We start from the raw sequence: 12,962 nt of genomic DNA, 5'->3' as shown, positions 1-12,962 counted from the left end.
TGATAGTGTTTTTCTCTGGTGCCCTTGAGCCTTTTTCTTTACTCATTTAAACTCCCGATTTTACCATTAATCTCCCCGATTTTCCCGTCACCTTCTGATGATATCACCTTTACACGACACCAAGCAACTCCGGTGAGTTTTTTTTAAATCGGTGCTGACTTTAAAACGGCTTTTTTTAAACAATTTTTGCGGGAGAGAAGCTCAATGCCGCGCCTTAATACTCTATGACGCCACCGGAAGTCGAATACAGAATAATTGAAATAAGAAAAAACATTGAAAAAAATCAAGAAATTGGATGTTATTTGCATTTTGTTCAACACGGACATTGTGGGCCGAAGGGCCCGTTCATGTGCTTGACTGTTCTATGCTCTATTCTATTCCATAACAAAGGCTATATTTTACAACAATATGCTATATTCTGTTCTATAATAACTATGGTATTTATATACTTTTGTATGTCATGCTCCTGCCTTCTCCCCATTACCCCTGACCCCTGTATTAATCAAGAATCTCTGCCGAAAAAATATCCACTAACTTGGCCTCCACAGCCTTCTGTGGCAAACTTCTTCTTATAAACACCACAGATTCACCACCCTCTGACTAAAGAAATTCCATCTCATCTCCTTCCTTAAAGAATGTCCTTTAAACCTGAGGCAATAGACAATAGGTGCAAGAGTAGGCCATTCGGCCCTTCGAGCTCTGTCTAACTCTCTTGAAAGTATCCTGAGAACCGGCCTCCACCGCCCTCTGAGGCAGAGAATTCCACAGACTCACAACTCTCTGTGAGAAAAAGTGTTTCCTCGTCTCTGTTCTAAATAGCTTACTCCTTATTCTTAAACTGTGGCCCTCGGTTCTGGACCTCCCCCAACATTGGGAACATATTCCCTGCCTCTAGCGTGTCCAAACCCTTAATAATCTTATATGCTGCAATAATATGTTCTCTCATCCTTCTAAATTCCAGAGTTACAAGCCCAGCCACTCCAATCTCTCGTCATATAAAAGTCCCGCTATCCAGGGAATTAGCCTTGTGAACCTACGCTGCACTCTCTCAATGGCAAGAATTTCCTTCCTCAAGTTTGGAGACCAAAACTGCACACAATACTCCAGGTGTGGGATCACCAGTGCCCTGTACAACTGCAGGGGGACCTCTTTGTTCCTATACTCAACTCCTCTTGTTATGAAGGCCAACATGCCATTCGCTTTCTTCACTGCCTGCTGAACCTGCCTGCTTACTTTAAGTGACTGACGAATAGAGCCAGGATGTGTAGGCACTAAAAAACACTGAAATAGGCAGGCAAAAAGGCATAATAAAATTACAAAAAAGGCACAAAAAAGGTATTTATTGACAACAAAGGCATAAAAAGGCATTTATTTTCACCATCAAAATATGGTTAAAAATGATATAAAGGTATACTACATTCAATGACCAAAGTTGCCTGGTTGCACAAAATTACCAGCATTTTTTTTCAAATCTGGTGTTAAACTATGCTGTCTGTCAGACAGAATATCGCTTCAGGGTTTGTAAAAAACTTCTGTCGAAACCTCAGCTGAGGGTCACTGGTGCATTACCCGAAACCAGCTAAGGTAAGTAGTATGTAAGTAAGTTTTATTGGCAAGTATCACTATACAAGGAATTTGCCTTGTGCTCCGCCCAATAAGTAACAAACAGGACATAGAGGTGACAGTTACGAATGACTCTCTCTTTCTCTTTCAGGATAAGCTACACACTCCATATCGGTAGTGGATTTCAAGATTCGTACGGTTCGAGTGTTAATGGAGAAGGTGAAGCAGTCGCAGATCTGCTGGGAAACTGCCGTGCAAGTAACGATTTCCATACAATCACGGGTCTACGTAAGTTCAATCCCCCTCTCCCACCCCTCCTCTCCCACTATCTCCCCTCTCTCAAGTGAAGTCAACTTTATTGTCAACTACACGCCCACCTCATCCGCCTTCCCCCTTTGCCTCCTCACCACCTCTCCCATTCTTTCCCCCCCCCCCCTATCTCACCCATACATTCACTCCCGCCTCCTCCCACACTCCACTCCCCCCCCCCCCCGCTCCCCTCCCCATCCAGCCACTCCCCCCCCCCCCCTTAACCCCCTTCAGGTACCAGTAATGTTCACACGTCAGTAATGTCCTGTTTGCCAGCTTGTTGACCCTCTGTGTTCCCCTCCTGCAGGGGTTTAGGAGCCGTTGCTGTAGACGGAGAGACGGGAAGTGAGTGGCCATTGAGGGCGGCCAGGGTTCCGGTGAGCCCCCCCCCCCCCCTTCTGCTCGGTGTGCAGGCTGAGCTTTGAGGAGCTGAGCTTTGATGTAGGACCACATGACGGGGCACAATAAGGAGAAGCGTTATGAGTGTAATGTGTGTGGCAAGGCCTGGCAGACAATACAATGCAATGCAATACAATACGGGTTTATTCGTCACATTGCACATAAAGTGCAAGTGAAATGAATATGTCAGCAGCAATACAATGAGAAAGAACACACAATACACAATAAAAAATGAACACAAAACATCCACCACAGCATTCATCACTGTGGTTGGAAGGCACAAAAATTGGCCAGTCCTCCTCCATTTCCCCGCGTGGTCGGGACCAGAGTCCAGAGCCAGTCCATAGTCGCCTCTTCCCCACCAGAGACCGCGGCTTTACGATGGTGTAGGCCGCAGCACGGCGGTCGAAGATTTAAAATCCCCGCCGCGCCGCAGCCAGAAGCACCGCAGACCGCAGGGTGGGCGGTCGAACCTTCCTCTCCAGGGATGATGGTAAGACCACGCCGGGTCCACGGTAGAAGTTGGCCGCGGGCCGGCGGTGGAAGCTTCTTCTCCCGGGTCCCCCACGAGGGATCCCGGGCTGTAGACGCCGCGACAGCTGGAACTTTAGCTTCAGGCTGCCGACTGCCACGAGCCAGCGAAACGGAGCGCTCCCCTCCGGTGAGCCCCAGCGAGGGCTCGCCCGCTATACGACGAGAGTCCACACTGCGCCTGCCGCTGAAGCCCCGGGCGTGTCTCCGGGAAAGGCCGCCCGATCCTCGCTGTTAGGCCACGGGGGAGGCAACCTGGAAAAAGTCGCGACCGAAACAGTTTCCCCCTCAACCCCCCACACCAACCCCCATACAAAACACACAAAGAAACATTAAAAACATACTTTTAAACATACTAAAAAAAAAAAAACAAGTTGAAAAAAACGGACACGCTGCTTACAGGGCGCGGCTTGCAGCGCCCCCACCGACCTTTGCTAACAAACCCCGAGCGAGCTGGAGATCTACCGGCGGGTGCACACGGGTGAACGCCCCTTCAACAGCTCCGACTGCGGCAAGAGCTTTACCCATTCGTGGGGGCTGCAGGTGCTGGTGCACAGCAGTGAGCGGCCCTTCACCTGCTCAGACTGTGGCAAAGGCTTCAAGTCATACCCGCACCTGAAGAGGCACAGGCGCCTACACACCAGGGAGCATCCCTATACCTGGAGCGACTGTGGCAAGGGGCTTTCACGCAGTCCAACAACCTGCTGGATCACCAGCGCAACCACACGGGCGAGCACACCTACACCTGCGCCCAGTGCGGGCAAGGGCTTCACCAGTCCATCAACCTACTTGTGCACCGGTGCATCCACACTGGTGAGCGTCCCTACACCTGCGCTCCCACGTGCGGCAAGGGTTTCACCAACTCCACCAGGCTGCTGTCCCACCAGCAGGTGAACGCTGGCGACTGTCCCATCCCCAGCCTGGTGTGTGCAGAGCACTTTGCCATGGCCTCCCACGCCCTGCCTCACCAGCGCGTGCACACCAGTGGCCAGCCCTACGACTGCCCATAATGTGGTGAGGAGTTTAACAGCTCGCGGGGATTGCGTCAGCACTGGGGGACCCACGCCGGCGAGCAGCTGCTCCCACTGTGACAAGAGAGCACGGGGGATGCAAGAGCACCATCGGATACACACCGGAGAGAGACCCTTTGTGTGCGCTGAATGTGGCAAGGATTTCACCCGCATGTCCAGCCTCCGGCGTACCCACAGCGGTGAACGTCCCTTCCCCTGCCCGTCCTGTGGTAAGGGCTTCACCCGCCTTGACCTCCTGCTGGAGCACCAGCGAGTCCACACCGGCCATCGCTCCTTCACCTGCCCGCTCTGTGGCAAGACCTTTGCCCGTTCCTTCAGCCTGCTGGCACACCGCCACGTGGATAGGCGCTGTTTAGGTAAACACAAAATACTGGAAGGAATGGGTAACATTCTGGTCGAGACCTTCAGTCTCGACCCGAAACGTCACCCATTCCTTCTCTCCAGAGATGCCGCCTGTCCCGCTGAGTTACTCCAGCATTTTGTGTCCTTTTTGGTAAACCAGCATCTGCAGTTCATTGTTTTTAATCCATTCTGGTTAACCATCTCTGCACCTTCCCCAAAGCCTCCACATCAGTCCTGTAATGGAGTGACCAGAACTGTAAGTAATACTCAAAATGCTACCTGACCAATGTCCCTTAAAGCTGCACATATACATTCCTGTCTCCTTATCTCACATCCTTTTATCTCCTTATTTTCTCTCGCCTCTGTCACTTCACTCATCTGCCGATCACCCCCTCAACTGTTAACATAGTGTCAGTGTGAAGAAGGGTCCCAACCCGAAATGTCACCTATCCATGTTCTCCACAGATGCTGCCTGACCCACTGAGTTACTTCAGCACTCTGTGAAATGTTACCTATCCATGTTCTCTAGAGATGCTGCCTGACCTGCTGAGTTACTCCAGCACTCTGTGAAACGTCACCTATCCATGTTCTCGAGAGATGCTGCCTGATCCACTGAGTTACTCCAGCACTCTGTGAAACGTCACCTATCCATGTTCTCCACAGATGCTGCCTGACCCGCTGAGTTACTCCAGCACTCTGTGAAACATCACCTATCCATGTTCTCCACAGATGCTGCCTGACCCACTGAGTTACTCCAGCACTCTGTGTTAGAGTCAGAGTGATACAGTGTGCAAACAGGCCCTTTGGCCAAACTTGCCCACACCGAACAACATGTCCCAGCTACAATAGTCCCAACTGCCTGCGTTTGGTCCATATCCCTCCAAACTTGTCCTATCCATGTACCTGTCTGTTTATTAAACATTGGGATAATCCCAGCCTCAACTACCTCCTCTAACAGCTTGTTCCATACACCCATCACCCTTTGTGTGAAAAATTTACCTCTCATATTCCTATTAAACCTTTTCCCCTTCACCTTGAACCCATGTCCTCTGGTCCTCGATTCCCCCTCTCTGGGCAAGAGATTCTGTGCATCTAACTAAATTGTGTTCAATGCAAGATTCCAGCATCTGCAGTTTCTTGTGTCTCCCTCACTGTCCACCTGTCACTTCTGAAGCAGGGTCTTAACCTGAAATGTCACCCAGTCCTTCTCTCTAGAGGTGCTGCCTGCCCCGCTAAATTACTCCAGCATTTTGTGTCCACCTATCACTTGCCAGGCTTTGTCCAGCTCCATCTCTTTTCCAGCTTCCTCCCCCCACCTTCTCCACTCAGTGTGAAGAAGGGTCCTGACTCAAACATTGTCTGTGCTTTCCCTCTAAAGCGGTGGAGGAAGTCAGTGGATCAGGCCGCATCTGTAGAGGGAAGGGAATCTAAGGCGACCACTTCCACCTTTCCTTTCCAAATTTCTCAACCCCCCGTGCCAAGCAGTCTGAAGAAGGCTCCTGACCTAGAATGTTGCCTCTCCATGTTCTCCAGAGGTGCAAGTTACTCCAGGAGATTGTGTCTCTCTTTCTAAACCAGCATCTGCTGTTCCTTCTTTACATATGTGAAGAGGAAAAAATTAGTTAAGTTGGACTCTTGAAGACTGAAAAGGGCGAATTTATTATGGGGAACAAAGGAATGGCAGATGAGCTGAACAGGTACTTTGGATCTGTCTTCACTAAGGAGGACACAAACAATCTTCCTGATGTACTAGTGGCCAGAGGACCTAGGGTGATGGAGGAACTGAAGGAAATCCACATTAGGCAGAAAATGGTGTTGGGTAGACTGATGGGACTGAAGGTTGATAAATCCCCAGGGCCTGATGGTCTGCATCCCAGGGTACTTAAGGAAGTGGCTCTGGAAATCTTGGACGCATTTGTGATCATTTTCCAATGTTCTATAGATTCAGGATCAGTTCCTGTGGATTGGAGGATAGCTAATGTTATCCCACTTTTTAAGAATGGCGGGAGAGAGAAAACGGAATGATAGACGTTAGCCCAGGGGTGGGGAACCTTTTCATGTTTGAATGCCGCATTGAGTTAGCTGTAATCTAATAAGGCCGCATCCATGAAACTTCAATTAGATATAGTCCAAAATGTACTTTCATTTTGTAAAAATCTAACTACTATGTACTAACTTCAATTAAAAAAATAAAAAAATGTTGATTCTAAAGTTATCTAACCTTTCAATGCCTTTGTTGTGACTGCTTTTTGTGGGAAAACATTTGAATATTTGGTTGTAACATGGAGGTACGCAGTTTCAGCTGATCTTCTAGATGGGTATCCGTCATTGGTGACCTTAAGGGCGTCTTGATTTGGGTTAGATAGAAGAACATAGATTCGCAGCAATAAGTGGTTGAAAAGCAAGAAAGCAGTTTTCGTGCATGTTGCCGAAGACGTGTGTAATCTATTGCATTTTTCCACATTTCAATCGGATCTTTCAGCGTCAAATAAGGACTTTAAAATGTCATCTTCAGAGAGCTCCATCAATTCCATCTGTAGTTCTATAGCAGCCTTGGGGACAACAACTAGGTGAGGTTTAAATGCTGATTTGAATGCTAAAAAATGCTAATTTTGTTGAATCTTCTTTTACTCTTTGGTATTTTAAATACATTCATTTAAAGATTAAAATAAAATATTAAAAGACGAATAAAAAACATATTAATAAAAATAAAAGGATTTGTTCTACAAAATTTAGATTCATTCAAAAGGCAGCACTTAATGGCCGAGAAGGCCGCATGTGGCCTTAAGGCCGCAGGTTCCCCACCCCTGCGTTAGCCTGACATCGGTGGTGGGGAAGTGCTGGCGTCACTTATTTACAAAGGGGAAATCATGCTTGACTAATCTTCTGGAATTTTTTTGGATTTAACTAGGAAAATGTACAAGGGAGAACAAGTGGATGTAGTGCACCAGGACTTTCAGAAAGCATTTGATAGGTCCCACATAGGAGATTAGTGGGCAAATTTAGGGCACAAGGTATTGGAGGTAGAGTGTTGAAATGGATAGAAAATTGTTTGGGCTGACAGGAAACAAAGAGTAGGTATTAACGGATCCCTTTCAGAATGGCAGGCAGTGACTAGTGGGTACCGCAAAGCTCGGTGCTGGGACCGCAGCTATTTACAATATACATCAATGATTTGGATGAAGGGATTCAAAGTAACAATAGAAAATTTGCAGATGACACAAAGCTGGATGGCAGTGTGAACTGTGATGAGGATGCTATGGGAATGCAGGGTGACTTGGACATGTTGGGCGAGTGGAAGATGCATGGCAGATGCAGTTTAATGTGGATAAATGTGAGGTCATCCACTTTGGTAGAGGAAACAGGAAGGCAGATTATTATCTAAATGGTGTCAAGTTGGGAAAAGGGGAAGTACAATGGGATCTGGGGGTCCTTGTTCATCAGCCAATTAAAGTAAGCATGCAGGTACAGCAGGCAGTGAAGAAAGCGAATGGCGAATGGCGTTCATAACAAGAGGAGTTGAGTATTGGAGCAAAGAGGTCCTTCTGCAGTTGTACAGGGCCCTGGTGAGACCACACCTGGAGTATTGTGTGCAGTTTTAGTCTCCAAATTTGAGGAAGGATATTCTTGCTATTGAGGGAGTGCAGCGTAGGTTAATTCCAGGGATGGCAGAACTGTCATATGCTGAGAGAATGGAGCGGCTTGCATACTCTGGAATTTAGAAGGATGAGAGGGCATCTTATTGAAACATATAAGATTATTAAGGGTTTGAACACGCTAGACGCAGGAAACATGTTCCCAATGTTCGGGGAGTTCAGAAACAGGGGTGACAGTTTAAGAATAAGGGGTAAGTCATTTTGAACGGAGATGAAAAACATTTCACTCGGAGAGTTGTGAGTCTGTGGAATTCTCTGCCTTAGAGGGTGATGAGGCCAGTTCTCTGGATACTTTCAAGAGAGAGCTGGATAGGGCTCTTAAAGATAACGGAGCCAGGGGATATGGGGAGAAGGCAGGAATGGGGTACTGATTGGGGAAGATCAGCCATGATCACATTGAATGGTGGTGCTGGCTTGAAGGGCCGAATGGCCTACTCCTGCACCTATTGTCTCTTGTCTAATGTCTAATGTATCAGGACTAGGCGTGCATTTCACCCTACACTTGCGCTCGGTCCTCCAAGGCCAGCTGGATCTCCCGGTTCCCATCCATTTTAACTCCCCTTCCTACTCCCACACTGATGTTTCTGTCCTGGGCCTCCTCCATTGCCAGAGTGAGGTGACACGCAAACGTCCATTCCCCTCCAAAGTGCTGGTAGAACTCAGCCGGTCAGCCATCCGTGGTGGGAAACGGATGGAGAAGTGTTCCTATTACAAGCTCTCCTTGGCCCTGTCGAGAATGTGGTGTCCATTCTTGGGATGGGATGCAAGGGCCGAGCTGACCAGTCATCGACAGCCCCCCTTCCCTCGTGGGCCATCTCTTCGTCATTCCTCTGTCTTCTTCTCGCTGGATGACAAGCAGAACCATCTTGACTTAAAAGTAGATGTAACTTCTTCCTTTTGGCGTTTCATTTCTGCAGGTATTTACAGCGGAATCAAAACTACTTCCCTTAGGTCCTGATCTTCCTTTTGTTTTAGTAAAGGTAGAACCTTTGACAGTTGCGATTGGTTTAGGAACTTGAATACTCCCATAGCGTAAATTTGACATGAACCGTACTTCCTTTTCTATGAAGTTCCCCAGATCTGGAAACATGGCCTCTGCATTCTCATTTTCCTCTAACAGACCAGCTTTATCTTTTCTCTACATTTATATAGGGCAGTTTTAGAGTGAGCATTTTCATATTGCTAACAACATTCATTTCTTGCATGTGGCTAAGATGTTACATCGAGCCACAACAACTTCTAAGAGGGTAGTCATTTATTTAATACTTCAAAGAAATTTCGCAAACTCCCGCAATGCTTTCGCATCTTCTGGCTGGATAGCTGCCCAAGCGTAGGCCTTCTTCATGAGGATGTCTTTGGATCATGGAATTTTAAAGGGACTTTTATGTAGTGTGTCGGCAGCAAGCGGGGACAGCGGTGGGTTCAACAGCTCCGACCACGGGTGAACAAAAGGGGAAGATGATTAAACGTTATTACCTTCCATCACAGTGAGGAATGTGGATTCCACTGTGGTAAATGTTTATGTTAGATTTTATTTTATGTGGCTGTGTGTCTTGTTGCACTTTACTCAGTCTAGCTGTATGGTAACTCAAATATTACTGTACCTTAATTGGTGCATGTGACAATAAATTCCAACTTGAACTTGATCAGCTTTCCTCTATATCTCTACAATGATAAAACTCTAATCTTGGATGTGTATTTATTTGTGTGTGTGTGATGTTTGTGTGCAATCACATCTTCGCGAAAAAACAATGTGCTAACGGTAAGTATTTTACATATTCCGGTGGAGATTTTCCTCCTGGAGTCCAACACAGCATTATCTGAAAAGTTCGTGCTTTATTTCTCGATTTATTTGTGAAAATGTTCACAAATCCGATAAAACTTTGAAAATAAACGAAATGGTCTCGCTGATGACGTCACAATGGATCAGCTGCGCGCGACCTGCGCTGTGTTCCACACACTGGGAGTGACGTCACTCCACCCCCTCCCCCGCCCAACTCCCAATCGTTTGGTTGATACCCGCTGCCCCCGATGCCCGCTGCCCCCCGTCGCTCCCCTCTTCCTCGCCCTCCTTTCTCCCCCTCCTCTCTCCTCCCTCCTCTCTCTCCCCCTCCTCTCGCTCCCTCCTCTCTCTCCCCCTCCTCTCTCCCTCTCTACCCCCTCCTCTCTCCTCCCTCTCCCCCCCACTCTCTCCCCCCTTGTCTCTCACCCCCCTGTCCGTGTGTGTGTGTGACGCCACAACTGCGTGTTGAGGGAAGGGACACAATGTGTCCAACTTGGTCTTGTATATATATAAAAAAAGGAGAATGCTGACTGATCGTGCACAATTGCTTGATTTCAAAGACAGGACAGGAGCATTCCCTGAGGGATTCAGGGGGTTGGAAGAGGTTTCATCTGAGTTTTTCCCCTCAGTTGTTGTCCGTGGTGGAATGCGGCGGCACTCGGCCCGTCGGGGCTAGGATGCGCGGGAGGAAGGCTAAGCTTGGATTGAGGCTTGGAAGGCTGAGCTCGCCTCCCCTGCCCCGACCAGCATCCGGTCCACTACGGAGGGGGAAGCAAGCAAAATCCACAAGGACAGCGTCGGTGGTCGCTCTGCCCGGAGTCGGGGCCTTCAGCCCCTCTCGTCCGTGCTACCCCGGGCTTTCTGCAACACAATCTTGCACTGTTCTGCGCTGGATATTGCATTTATAACGTTTGTCATAACTGTATGTACACTGTTTGCTCTGGCGGCTGCGTGTGAACGGGAGATTTCTTCACCTCCCGATCAATGTGCAGAACAAACTTACTCCCCAAGCTGGCTACCTCCCATTTCCCTTACTCCCCCAAGCTGCCTACCTCCCATTCCTTACTCCCCAAGCTGCCTACCTCCTATCCCTACTCCCCCAAGCTGCCTACCTCCTATTCCCTTACTCCCCAAGCTGCCTACCTCCCATTCCTTACTCCCCCAAGCTGGCGATCTCCCATCTCTCATTTCCCCCAGACTGGCCACCTCCATACCTTACCCCCCAACCTGGTTACATCCTATCCGGTATCCCCCTAGGTGAGTATCCCCCATTCGTTAATCCTCCAAGCTGGCTACGTCCCATCCCTACCCTGTCCCACTTAGGAAACCTGAACGGAAACATAAGTGGGACAGGGCCTCCCATCCCTTACTCCCCCAAGCTGGCTCCCACCGCACGGTCACGGGCTGTGGGACGGCAGCGCACACACACACGGGGCCCGGTGGAGCGTTGCCGCGGCTCCGGGTAGCGGACATCGGGTCATAAACCAAGAAACATCCCCGTCGGCTGCAGCAGAGTTGGGGATAGTCTGGTCCCTCCACCCACCCAGAGTCACTGACCGGGCTGCACCGGGCCCGGCACCACGACCCCTCTACTAGGGTGATTCAACCCCCCCCCCCCGACCCACACACCGGGGTGATTCACCCACCCCCCACTCCCCGGACCCCCACATGGGGTGATTCACCCTCTGGACCCCCACATGGGGTGATTCACCCTCTGGACCCCCACATGGGGAGATTCACCCCCCGGACCCCCACATGGGGAGATTCACCCCCCGGACCCCCACATGGGGAGATTCACCCCCCCGGACCCCCACATGGGGAGATTCACCCCCCCCCCCCCCGGACCCCCACATGGGGTGATTCACCCTCTGGACCCCCACATGGAGTCATTCACCCCCCCCCCCCCCCCCAGACCCCCACATGGGGAGATTCACCCGGGTGCCGGCTGTCTGTTGCCGCGTTTCAGCTGCCAAACAGCAAACGATATTGCCAAGTGCAGGAACTAACTTTGAAATAGTGGGGAGGTGTCCGACTGCCCTATGGCGACAAATATGCATGGAGGCGAGAATAATTTCTTATCATTTCTGGAGATGGTTGGCTTTTTCTTTCATTATTGATAGTACAACCTTAATTCTGAAGAATTCCAAAGAGCACAGTTGCCAAAGTTCGTCTCTTAAAGAAAGCAGACAGCAACATAATTGTTAAAGGTAAACCAAAGCAATCTTTTAATCAATTTGCCATGTGTGAGAGAGTGTGTGTTTGAGAGCAAGAGAGAGAGGGAGTTTGTGTGTGTGTGTGTGTGTGAGTGAGAGAGAGAGGTGGGGAGTGTTGTGTGTGATAGAGAGAGGGAGTGTATGTGAGAGAGCCATAGAGAGAGGGAGTGTGTGTGCATGTGAGAGGGAGAGAGGGGTGTGTAAGAGGGAGCGAGAGAGGGAGTGTGTGAAAGAGACAGGGAGAAAGAGAGGGAGTGTGTGAGAGAGAGGAGGGGGGCACGAGAGTGTGAAGTGGAGAGAATTTGTGTACGAGTGCAGGGGAGAGTGTGGGGAGAGGGGAGAGAGGAATGTATATGTGCAGCTTTAAGGGACATTGGTCAGGTAGCATTTGGAGTATTGCATACAGTTCTGGTCACTCCATTACAGGACTGATGTAGAGGCTTTGGGGAAGGTGCAGAGATGGTTAACCAGAATGGTTTAAAAACAAGGAACTGCAGATGCTGTTTACAAAAAAGGACACAAAATGCTGGAGTAACTCAGCGGGACAGGGAGCATCTTTCCTTCCAGCATTTTGTGTTTACCTAAACAGTGCCTATCCACGTGGCGGTGTGCCAGCAGGCTGGAGGAGCGGGCAAAGGCCTTGCCATAGAGAAAGCAGGTGAATGGGCGCTGGCCGGTGTAGACTCGCTCCTGCAGGTGGTCAAGGCGGGTGGGTTTCCAGCTGGCTCGGGTACCGCCAGGCCTTGTCACACACGTCGCACACATAACGCTTCTCCTTGTTGTGCCCCGTCATGTGGTCCTCCATCGAAGCTCAGCCCACAAACCGAGCAGATGGGGGGGGGGGGGGGGTCACGGCACCCTGGCCGCCCTCAATGGCTGCTCACGACCACTTCTCTCCGTCCACAGCAACGGCTCCTAATCCCTGCAGAAGGGGAACACAGAGGGTCAACAAGCTGGCAAACAGGACATTACGAGCACATATTGGGTGCATTTATGGCGGAGGAGACCGTTATATAATTCTGTGCGGCACAGTGGCGCAGCGGTACAGTTGCTGCCTCAACGCCAGAGACCCGGGTAGAATCCTGACCACGGGTGCTGTCTGTGTGGAGTCTGTACATTCTACCCTTGACCTGCG

At 49.6% G+C, this 12,962-nt stretch overlaps 1 long non-coding RNA gene across 1 annotated transcript; it reads left to right on the top strand.

Annotated features, from left to right (window-relative positions):
• The first annotated feature begins 979 nt into the window (after positions 1-979).
• Positions 980-12,635, top strand: LOC116969467. The gene is made up of 4 exons (XR_004410769.1): positions 980-990; positions 6,610-6,615; positions 8,503-8,508; positions 12,533-12,635. It is a non-coding gene; the product is annotated as an uncharacterized LOC116969467 (long non-coding RNA).
• The last annotated feature ends 327 nt before the right edge of the window (positions 12,636-12,962 follow it).

This window comes from Amblyraja radiata, unplaced genomic scaffold, assembly GCF_010909765.2.
Source record: "Amblyraja radiata isolate CabotCenter1 unplaced genomic scaffold, sAmbRad1.1.pri S53, whole genome shotgun sequence".
In the NCBI taxonomy this organism is placed as follows: domain Eukaryota; kingdom Metazoa; phylum Chordata; class Chondrichthyes; order Rajiformes; family Rajidae; genus Amblyraja; species Amblyraja radiata.
The sequence above is the reverse complement of the archived record's forward strand: the minus strand, read 5'-3'. Positions and strand labels throughout refer to the sequence as shown.